Raw genomic sequence first — 9803 nt, forward strand, 5'->3', positions numbered from 1 at the left:
TCTCGGCCTCCCAAAGTGCTGGGATTACAGGCTTGAGCCACCGCGCCCGGCGAAAATTCTTTTCTTTAAGAATGTTGAATATTGGCCACCACTCTCTTCTGGCTTGTAGAGTTTCTGCTGAGAGATCCACTGTTAGTCTGATGGGCTTCCCTTTGTCAGTAACTCAACCTTTCTCTCTGACTTCCTTTAACATTTTTTCCTTCATTTCAATCTTGGTGAATCTGACAATTACGTGTCTTGGGGTTGCTCTTCTCGAGGAGTACCTTTGTGGCGTTCTCTGTATTTCCTGAATGTGAATGTTGGCCTGCCTTGCTAGATTGGGGAAGTTCTCCTGGATAATATCCTGAAGAGTGTTTTCCAACTTGGTTCCATTCTCCCCGTCACTTTCAGCTACACCAATCAAACGCAGATTTGGCCTTTTCACGTAGTCCCATATTTTCTTTGAGGCTTTGTTTGTTTCTTTTTACTCATTTTTCTCTAAACTTCTGTTCTCGCTCCATTTCATTAATTTGATCCTCAATCACTGATACCCTTTCTTCCACTTGATTGAAATGGCGATTGAAGCTTGTGCATGTGTCACGTAGTTCTCGTGCCATGGTTTTCAGCTCCATCGGGTCATTTAAGGTCTTCTCTACACTGTTTATTTAAGTTAGCTGTTCATCTAATATTTTTTCATGGTTTTTAGCTTCCTTGCAATGGGGTTTGAATAGCCTCCTTTAGCTCAGAGAAGTTTGTTATTACTTACCTTCTGAAGCCTACTTATGTCAGCTCATCAAAGTCATTCTCTGTCCAACATTGTTCTATTGCTGGCAAGGAGCTGCGATCCTCTGGAGGAGAAGAGGCTCTCTGGTTTCAGATTTTTCAGCTTTTATGCTCTGGTTTCTCCCCATCATTGTGATTTTTTTCTACCTTTGGTCTTTGATCTTGGTGACCTACAGATGGGGTTTTGGTGTGGATGTCCTTTTTGTTGATGTTGATGCTTTTCCTTTCTGTTTATTAGTTTTCCTTCTAACGGTCAGGTCCCTCAGTTCCAGGTCTGCTGGAGTTTGCTGGAGTTCCACTCCAGACCCTTTTGCCTGGGTATCACTAGTGGAGGCTGCGGAACAGCAAATATTGCAGAACAGCAAATATTGCTGCCTGATCCTTCCTCTGGATGCTTTGTCCCAGAGGGGCACCCACCTGTATGGGGTGTCAGTTGGCCCCTACTGGGAGGTGTCTTTCAGTTAGGCTACATGGGGGTCAGGGACCCACTTGAGGAGGGAGTCTGACCATTCTCAGAGCTCATACAATGCTGGGAGAACCACTGCTCTCTTCAGAGCTGTCAGACAGGGACATTTGAGTTGCAGAAGTTTCTGCTGCCTTTTGTTCAGCTACTCCTTGCCCCCAGAGGTGGAGTTTACAGAAGCAGCAGGCCTTGCTGAGCTGCGGTGGGCTCCAACCAGTTCAAGCTTCTGGGCCGCTTTATTTACCTACTCAAGCCTCAGCAATGGCAGATGCCTCTTCCCCTGCCAGGCTGCTGCCTTGCAGGTCAATCTCAGACTGCTGCACTAGAAGTGAGCAAGGCTCCGTGGATGTGGGACCCACCAAGCCAGGCATGGGATATAATCTATCTGTGTGACATTTGCTAAGACTATTGGAAAAGTGCAATATTTGGGCGGAAGTGTTCCATTTTTCAAGGTACAGTCTGTCACGGTTTACCTTGGCTAAGAAAGGGATATCCCCCGACCCCTTGCACTTCCCAGATGACGCGATGCCCCATCCTGCTTCTGCTAACCCTCTATGGGCTGCACCCACTGTTCAACCAGTCCCAGTGAGATGAACCAGGTACTTCAGTTGGAAATGCAGAAATCCCTCGTCTTCTGTGTCAATCACACTGGGAGCTGCAGACTGGAGCTGTACCTATTTAGCCATCTTGGAATGGAATCCCAGCATTTCTTATAGGGTAGATCTAATGGTAATGAACTCCCTCAGCTTTTGTGTGTCTGGGAATGTTGTTATTTTCCTTTCTTTCTTAAGGACAGTTTTGCTAAGTAAAATATCTTTATTTTGCAAGATTTTTTTTCTTTCATCCCATTGAATATATTATCATTTTCTCCTGGCCCGCAAATTTTCTGCTGAGATTCACTAATAGCTTTATGGGTATTCCCTGGTATGGGAGGACATTATGTTTTTGCTCTTGCTGCTTTCAGGATTCTTGCTCTGTCTTTGGTTTTTGATAGTTTGATTATAATATGTCTCGGTGTAGTCTTCTTTAAGTTGAATCTGAGGAGACCTTTGAACTTCCTGTACTTGATTGTTTATAACTTTTCCCAAATTTGGACAAGTTTCACTCAGTATTTTTTTTAAAACAATCTTCTGTCCTTTTTTCTCTCTTGTCCCTCTTTAATTCTAAATGCAACTGTTAGCTCTATTTATGTTGTTCCAGAAATCTTGTAGGGTTTTTTTTTAATTCTATTTTATGTTTTCTTCTTTAACTGAATAGTTTTAAATATCTTCTCTTTGAGTGAATGGACACTTTCTTCTGCTTGATCAATGCTGCTGTTGATGCTCTCTATTGCATTTTCTATTTTATTCATTGTATTCTTTATGTGTAGACTTTTTTTGGCTCTTTTTATGATTTCAATATCTCTGTTAAACATCTTATTTTGTTCATGTATTATTTTTATTGAATTTGATTTTCAAATAATCAAACTTTGTTGAATTAACTTTTTGTGCTCTCTTGAAGTTTGCTGAGCTTCCTTAAAGCAATTATTTTGAGTTGTCAGGTAACTTGTAGATTTCCATGGGGGCTTGTAGTTATTTTAAATTATTGTGTTCTTTGGTAGTATTTCCTTGGATTTTCTTGTTTCTTGCTGCCTTGCATTGTTATCTGTGTATTGGATGAAGCAGTCATCTCTTCCAGACTTTATGGATAGGTTTTAGTGGGAAAAGACCTTCCCCTGTGGGTGTGGGTGTGAGGGCACCAGCTTGGTGGGCTACAGCAGTTCTGCCTCTCGTGAGGACACAACAGTGTAGTCTCCATACATCTCTGTTAGCTGACATCAATGTTGGTAAAGATTCCAAAGGTGTCCAGTTGCCAAGGCTATGGGTGCCTGCAGGGATGTTGGGGTCTTTAGTGACAAAGGCTTCTGAGGTCCTCCTGATCTATTTTTCTCCTATTGAGGAAGTCATGTATAAGAATCTTGGTACCAGATATGGATTGCAGATATGCTCACAATGATTATGGCACTGGTGTCTGATGTGAGGCACCTTTGGAGCAGCCACAGAGCAAAGATCTAAAGCATGAGTATTTGTGGAGCTACTGGGGCTCCAGGATCTGGGGCAGCAGTGCCATCAATGTCTGAGGCACAAATATCTTACTATCACATTCGTAATGGTTTGTAAGATTACGGTCTTCTTGATCAGTCACGGAACTGGTATCTGGAGGGTGAACAGGCATAGATTTATAGAAACTGCTGCAGCTGTCAAGTCAAGGTCTAAAGCACAGGTATGTACAGAGTGGGGATCTGGGGCAGCAGTGCCATCAATGTCTGAGGCACAAATGTCTTACTATCACATTAATAATGGTTTGTAAGGTTATGGTCTTCTTGATCAGTCAGGAACCTGGTATCTGGAGGGTGAACAGGCATAGATTTATGGAAACTGCTGCCGCTGTCAAGCCAAGGTCTAAAGCACAGGTGTGCACAGAGTGGTCAGGGCTCCAGGGTTCACATAGAGGCTAGGTCACAGCAGTGGTGGTTCTAGTGTTTGAGGCAAAAATGCATTGAGGCCACAGAGCAGGATTCCGGAGTGCAGGCATGTATAGAGTGACTGTAGCTCTGGGGTCGGGGTACACATAGGGTTAGGTGGAGTGGCAGCTTCAGTCCTAGTGTGGCACCATAGCAACTCCTTGGAGGTGGACACAGCCATTTCTCCCTTGCCATGGGATTTGTGGCAGAGGTGGTTGTTAGTTACCTCAGTGTCAAAAAAAATGTCAATGTCCTTTGCAGAGCAGTCTGCTGCAGATCATAGTGGGACCTGATGCATGAAGGACACTGATAGCCTCCACCCTTCTTTGTTTCTAGCCATGACTAGACTTCTCAGGTATGCCAGTGTCCCCAGTGATCCTTTCTGTGTGGTTAGTCTCCTGTTTTTTGTTGTGCGTTTGCTTGTTTGTTTTGTTCTGCTGCATTGCTGCATATTTTTAAATGGACCCTTGAGCTCTCACTAGGTTCACATCATTTGTGGTTATTTGTCGGAGGAAAAAATGCTTATATCACCAATGTTGCCATCTTGCTGATGTCACTCTCCCTTGCTAACTTTACTTACTACATCTGTTTGTTATTTTGGGATCCTTTAGATTATCTAGATAAATAATCATATCATCTGCAAATCGGAAGATTTTTTACTTCATAATTTCCAAATTCTTTCATTTATTTTTCTTTCCTTATTGCCTTGTGTAGGATCATTAGTGTAATGTTGAAGAGAAATGCTTGAGATAATATTCTTATTTTTTTCTGATTTCCTAAAGGGTTAACCAGTAGTATGTTATTAAGTTACGGCTTTTTATAGTTGCATATTATTACATTGAGAACATTCCTTTCTATGTCTAGATTTCTGAGAGTATTTATCAATCATAGATGCTACATTTTGTCATTTTTTCTGCATCAGTGTGTAAATTGCATAAAATATTGATCAACTCTAACATTCTTGTGATAAATATGTTTTGGTCAGAATGTATTACCTATTTTTGGTAAATTCAATTTTTTAAATATGTTGTTAAAGTTTTGGTTGTTGTTTTCCATTTGTCTTTCTTTAAGTATAATATTAGTCATTAATTTCTATTATTTGAAAGCTAGTAAAGCCATTTAGAATTGGTGCTTCTGTATGAGAATGTTTTAAATTACTCATAATTTGATAGCTGGGTATCTAAAGCAAGCCCAAGTACTACCAGAACCACAAGTTTAGAGTGTATTGCTTCACAGGGGTTAGTTAATAAATTAAAAGTTAATGAGTGAACATCTATAAAGTGCCCACTACAATGCTCACTGTTGAGAGCTTGGGACAAAATAAAAAAGAAAAGCCAAAAACATCTTGCTGTATGTTGTCCCTTTCAAGAACATTTCTTAGTATTGAAAAATCACTAACTAAGGCTCGGGTCCTAGAAAAGGATAGGTGAGAAAGGTTTATGACCCTCAGGCATCTGCTTTAAGACAAGAGATGGGGATTTAGTGCCCATGGGGAGAGCGTGGCATGGCAGGATTGAAGGAGGCAAGGATGTTATGAGTTGGGCATGTTGAGGGAAGTTGTGGTTGAGGAAATAGATCTCAAAAGGGTAATGAGACTGCATTACTATCTTCTGTCCTCCAGGGTTTGGCTTTGCCTTTGAATGGCTTCTGAGTGAAACCAGGAATAAAAGACACTATGTCCACTCTGGCATGACTTGCTTTCAGATCCATGGGGCCATCAGTCATGATGATGGATTTATGGGTGAAGAAATATCTTGAAAAGAGGTATGGTAAGGTTACCAGGGGAGTGGTGGGAAGTCCCTGAGAAGATAATGAGCCTGACCTTGGGAAATACCAATGAAAACAGCTTTCCTGAGTATGTCCCATGAACATCTACCTAAAGAGGAGTGATTTGAAATACACACACACACACACAATAGTATGAGTACTTAATAATCATAAAGCAAATACCCACATAAATCTCCTGCCAATTAAAGACATAAAGTATTTCCAGGACTTTAAAAGCCCTCACCATTGCTCCAGCTCATTTTTATAGGTAAACTTAATCTTGACTGTCATGATGACTATGCCTTCACTTTTTTCTATAGTTTTATCATCTATCCCTAAAGAATATATTAGTTTGTTCTAGTTTTCATTTGTATATAATAAAATCATACTTTAAAATTTAATTTCTTTAGTAGTTATAGAGCCCTTCAAAGTTACCATTTCTTACAAAAAAAATTAGCTGGACGTGATGGCGCATGCCTGTAATCCCAGCTACTCAGGAGACTGAGGCAGAAGAATCACTTGAACCTGGGAGGGAGAGGTTGCAGTGAGCTGAGATCGTGCCACTGCACTCCAGCCTGGGTGACAGAGTGAGACTCCATCTCAAAACAACAACAACAACGACAACAAAAGTTACCATTTCTGTTTTCTTTTTCAGTTTGGACTAAGGATTTTCAAGGAATTGTACATTTCATCTAAGTCATCTTATTTAATTTCCAATATTGCCCTATTTTCCCTTTAAGATGACTAAAGTGTACATTGGCATCTCCTCTTCAATTTTGGTCGTGTTTTGCACATTCTCTCTCCTGTCATTCACTTGCTTGCTTGTTCTCACTCTTGTGCTGTCTCTAGCTCTCTGATTGGTTCAGACCAGATATGCATTCATAATCTTAATAACATTTTCAAAGAACCAACTTTTGGCTTTGTTGATTTTTTAATATTGTTTGTCTTAGAGTTCTGTTCTATTTTTTTTCATATTTCTGCTGTATTATTTTCCTTGATTTTAAATACCTCCCCCTTCTCTAACTTCTTAAAGCAGAAACTTGAGTCATTAATTTTAAGCATTTTATGTCAGACAGACAGATAGATGTAGATGATAGATAGATAAATAGGAGGCAATAAGGATCATGGGAACAGAACATTGAAGTAATTAATTAATATCTCTTATTTGGAATAAAACAGGAAAAGAACTTCAATCTTTATTTCTCTGTGTTTTAACATAAAATATTTATCACGGTGTAATTTAATAATAAATGATCATTCTTCTAATAGAACTTTTCACCTTTTAAGTGTCACATTCTGACAATAATTAAAGAATAAAAGAAGAACACACATTAGTATGATTTTTTTGGTATTGAAATTAGGACAAAACCAGTAACATACCCAACATTGGGTAATATATCTGTGAATCTGACTGTATGAAATATGCAATAAGAAAACTTTCTGATTTCCTCCTATTAGATTAAAATTGTTTCCAATTTACACCTAAATATTAATCCTTGTCCCAAAGGAATCATTGTTACATTTACAGGCAGAAAACTTCAGATAGGACAGAAACCTATTCCCTCCTCTGCAGGAAGCCCTTCTCCCACCACCACCATTTTACAAAACAGAGTTCAGTTGAGATGTCTTACAGTGATGGTATAAATTAGGGTGTTGGCTAAGTGTATGTATCCTCTGGTGTAAAATGGTAAACTGAAAAATGATAATAATGAAATCAAACCCAATTCTTATATGAACCCTCTAAAAAGGAAGAACTAAAGAAAAAGAAATTAATTAATGTGACACTAGATTTTCAGCAATGGAGTCTTTAGAAGACATTTTTTAAAAAGTATATAAGTGTCTATTCTTAATAGCATAGTACCTAGAGAATACTGCTCAAGTGTCAGGAAAAAATATCCCTCAGCTATCATTTTATTCTCTTTTCATATGTAGCACATGTTTATGACAAAATATTTATAAAATATCAATACATAAAAAGAATACATGGAAGAGGTTCCAAGATGGCTGAATAGGAACAGCTCCAGTCAGCAGCTCCCAGCATGAATGATGCAGAAGATGGGTGATTTTTGCATTTCCAACTGAGGTACCAGGTTCATCTCACTGGGGCTTGTCAGACAGTGAGTGCAGCCCACAGAGCAGGGCAGGGCATTGCCTCACCCAGGAAGTGCAAGAGGTTGGGGAATTCCCTTCCTTAGCAAAGGGAAGCCATGACAGAGGGTACCTGGAAAATCGGGACACTCCCACCCTAACACTGTGCTTTTCCAATGGAATTAGCAAATGGCACACCAGGAGATTATTTCTTGTGCCTGACTTGGAGGCTCCCACGCCCACAGATCCTCGCTGACTGCTAACACAGCAGTCTGAGATTGAACTGCAAGGTGGCAACGAGGCTGGGGTAGGGGCGTCCACCATTGCTGAGGCTTGAGTAGGTAAACAAAGTGGCCCAGAAGTTTGAACTAGGTGGAGCCCACCTCAGCTCAAGAAGGCCTGCCTGCCTCTGTAGATTCCACCTCTGGGGGCAGGGCATAGATGAACAAAAGGCAGCAGAAACTTCCGCGACTTAAAACATCACTGTCTGACAGCTTTGAAGTGAGTAGTGGTTCTCCCAGCATGGAGTTTGAGATCTGAGAACGGACAGATTGCCTCAAGTGGGTCCCTGACCCCCATGTAGCTTAACTGGGAGATACCTCCCAACAGGGGCTAACTGACACCTCATATAGCTGGGTGCTCCTCTGAGACGAAGCTTCCAGAGGAAGGATCAGGTAGCAACATTTGCTATTCTGCAATATTTGCTGTTCTGCAGCCTCCGCTGGTGATACCCAGGCAAACAGGGGCTGAAGTGGACCTCCAGCAAACTCTAACAGACCTGCAGCTGAGGGTCCTGATTGTGAGAAGGAAAACTAACAAACAGAAAGGACATCCACACCAAAACACCATCTGTACGTCACCATCATCAAAGATCAAAGGTAGATAAAACCACAAAAATGGGAAGAAACCAGAGCAGAAAAGCTGAAAATTCTAAAAATCAGAGTGCCTCTTCTCCTCCAAAGGAACACAGCTTCTCGCCAGCAATGGAACAAGCTGGACAGAGAATGACTTTGATGAGTTGAGAGAAGAAGGCTTCAGATGATCAGGAAAAACAAACTTCTCTGAGCGAAAGGAGGATGTTTGAACCCATCGCAAAGAAGCTAAAAACCTTGAAACAATATTAGACAAATGGCGAACTAGATTAAACAGTGTAGCGAAGTCCTTAAATGACCTGATGGAGCCGAAAACCATGGCATGAGAACTATGTGACACATGCACAAGCTCCAGTAGCTGATTCAATCAAGTGGAAGAAAGGGTATCAGTGATTGAAGATCAAATGAATGAAATGAAGCAAGGAGAGAAGTTTAGAGAAAAAGGAGTAAAAAGAAATGAACAAAGCCTCCAAGAAATATGGGACTATGTGAAAAGACCAAATCGACATTTGATTGATGTACCGGAAAGTGACGGGGAGAATGGAACCAAGTTGGAAAACACTCTTCAGGATATTATCCAGGAGAACTTCCCCAATCTAGCAAGTCAGCCCAACATTGAAATTCAGGAAATACAGAGAACGCCACAAAGGTACTCCTCGAGAAGAGCATATAATTGTCAGATTCACCAAAGACACATAATTGTCAGATTCACTCACCAAAGTTGAAATGAAGGAAAAAATATTAAGGGCATTAAGAGAGAAAGGTCGAGTTACCGACAAAGGGAAGCCCATCAGACTAAGAGCGGATCTCACAGCAGAAAATCTACAAGCCAGAAGAGAGTGGTGGTCAATATTTAACATTCTTAAAGAAAAGAATTTTCAACCCAGAATCTCATATCCAGCCAAACTAAGCTTCATAAGTGAAGGAGAAATAAAATCCTTTACAGATAAGCAAATGCTTAGAGATTTTGTCACCACCAGGCCTGCCTTACAAGAGCTCCTGAAGGAAGCACTAAACATGGAAAGGAACAACTGGTACCAGCCACTGCAAAAACATGCCAAATTGTAAAGGCCATCGAGGCTAGGAAGAAACTGCATCAACTAACAAGCAAAATAACCAACTAACATCATAATGACAGGATCAAATTCACACATAACAATATTAACTTTAAACGTAAATTGGCTAAATGCCCCAATTAAAAGACACAGACTGGCAAATTGGATAGAGTCAAGACCCATCAGTGTGCTGTATTCAGGAGGCCCATCTCACATGCAGAGGCACACATAGGCTCAAAATAAAGGGATGGAGGAAGATCTACCAAGAAAATGGAAAGCAAAAAAAAGCAGGG

General features: G+C 40.6%; 1 pseudogene; it reads left to right on the forward strand.

Moving 5' to 3' along the window:
- Positions 1-3373: 3373 nt before the first annotated feature.
- LOC105509583 overlaps positions 3374-9803 on the forward strand; it is a 55075-nt pseudogene continuing 48645 nt past the window's right edge.

Source organism: Colobus angolensis, unplaced genomic scaffold, assembly GCF_000951035.1.
Source record: "Colobus angolensis palliatus isolate OR3802 unplaced genomic scaffold, Cang.pa_1.0 Scaffold178, whole genome shotgun sequence".
Classification (NCBI taxonomy): Eukaryota; Metazoa; Chordata; class Mammalia; order Primates; family Cercopithecidae; genus Colobus; species Colobus angolensis.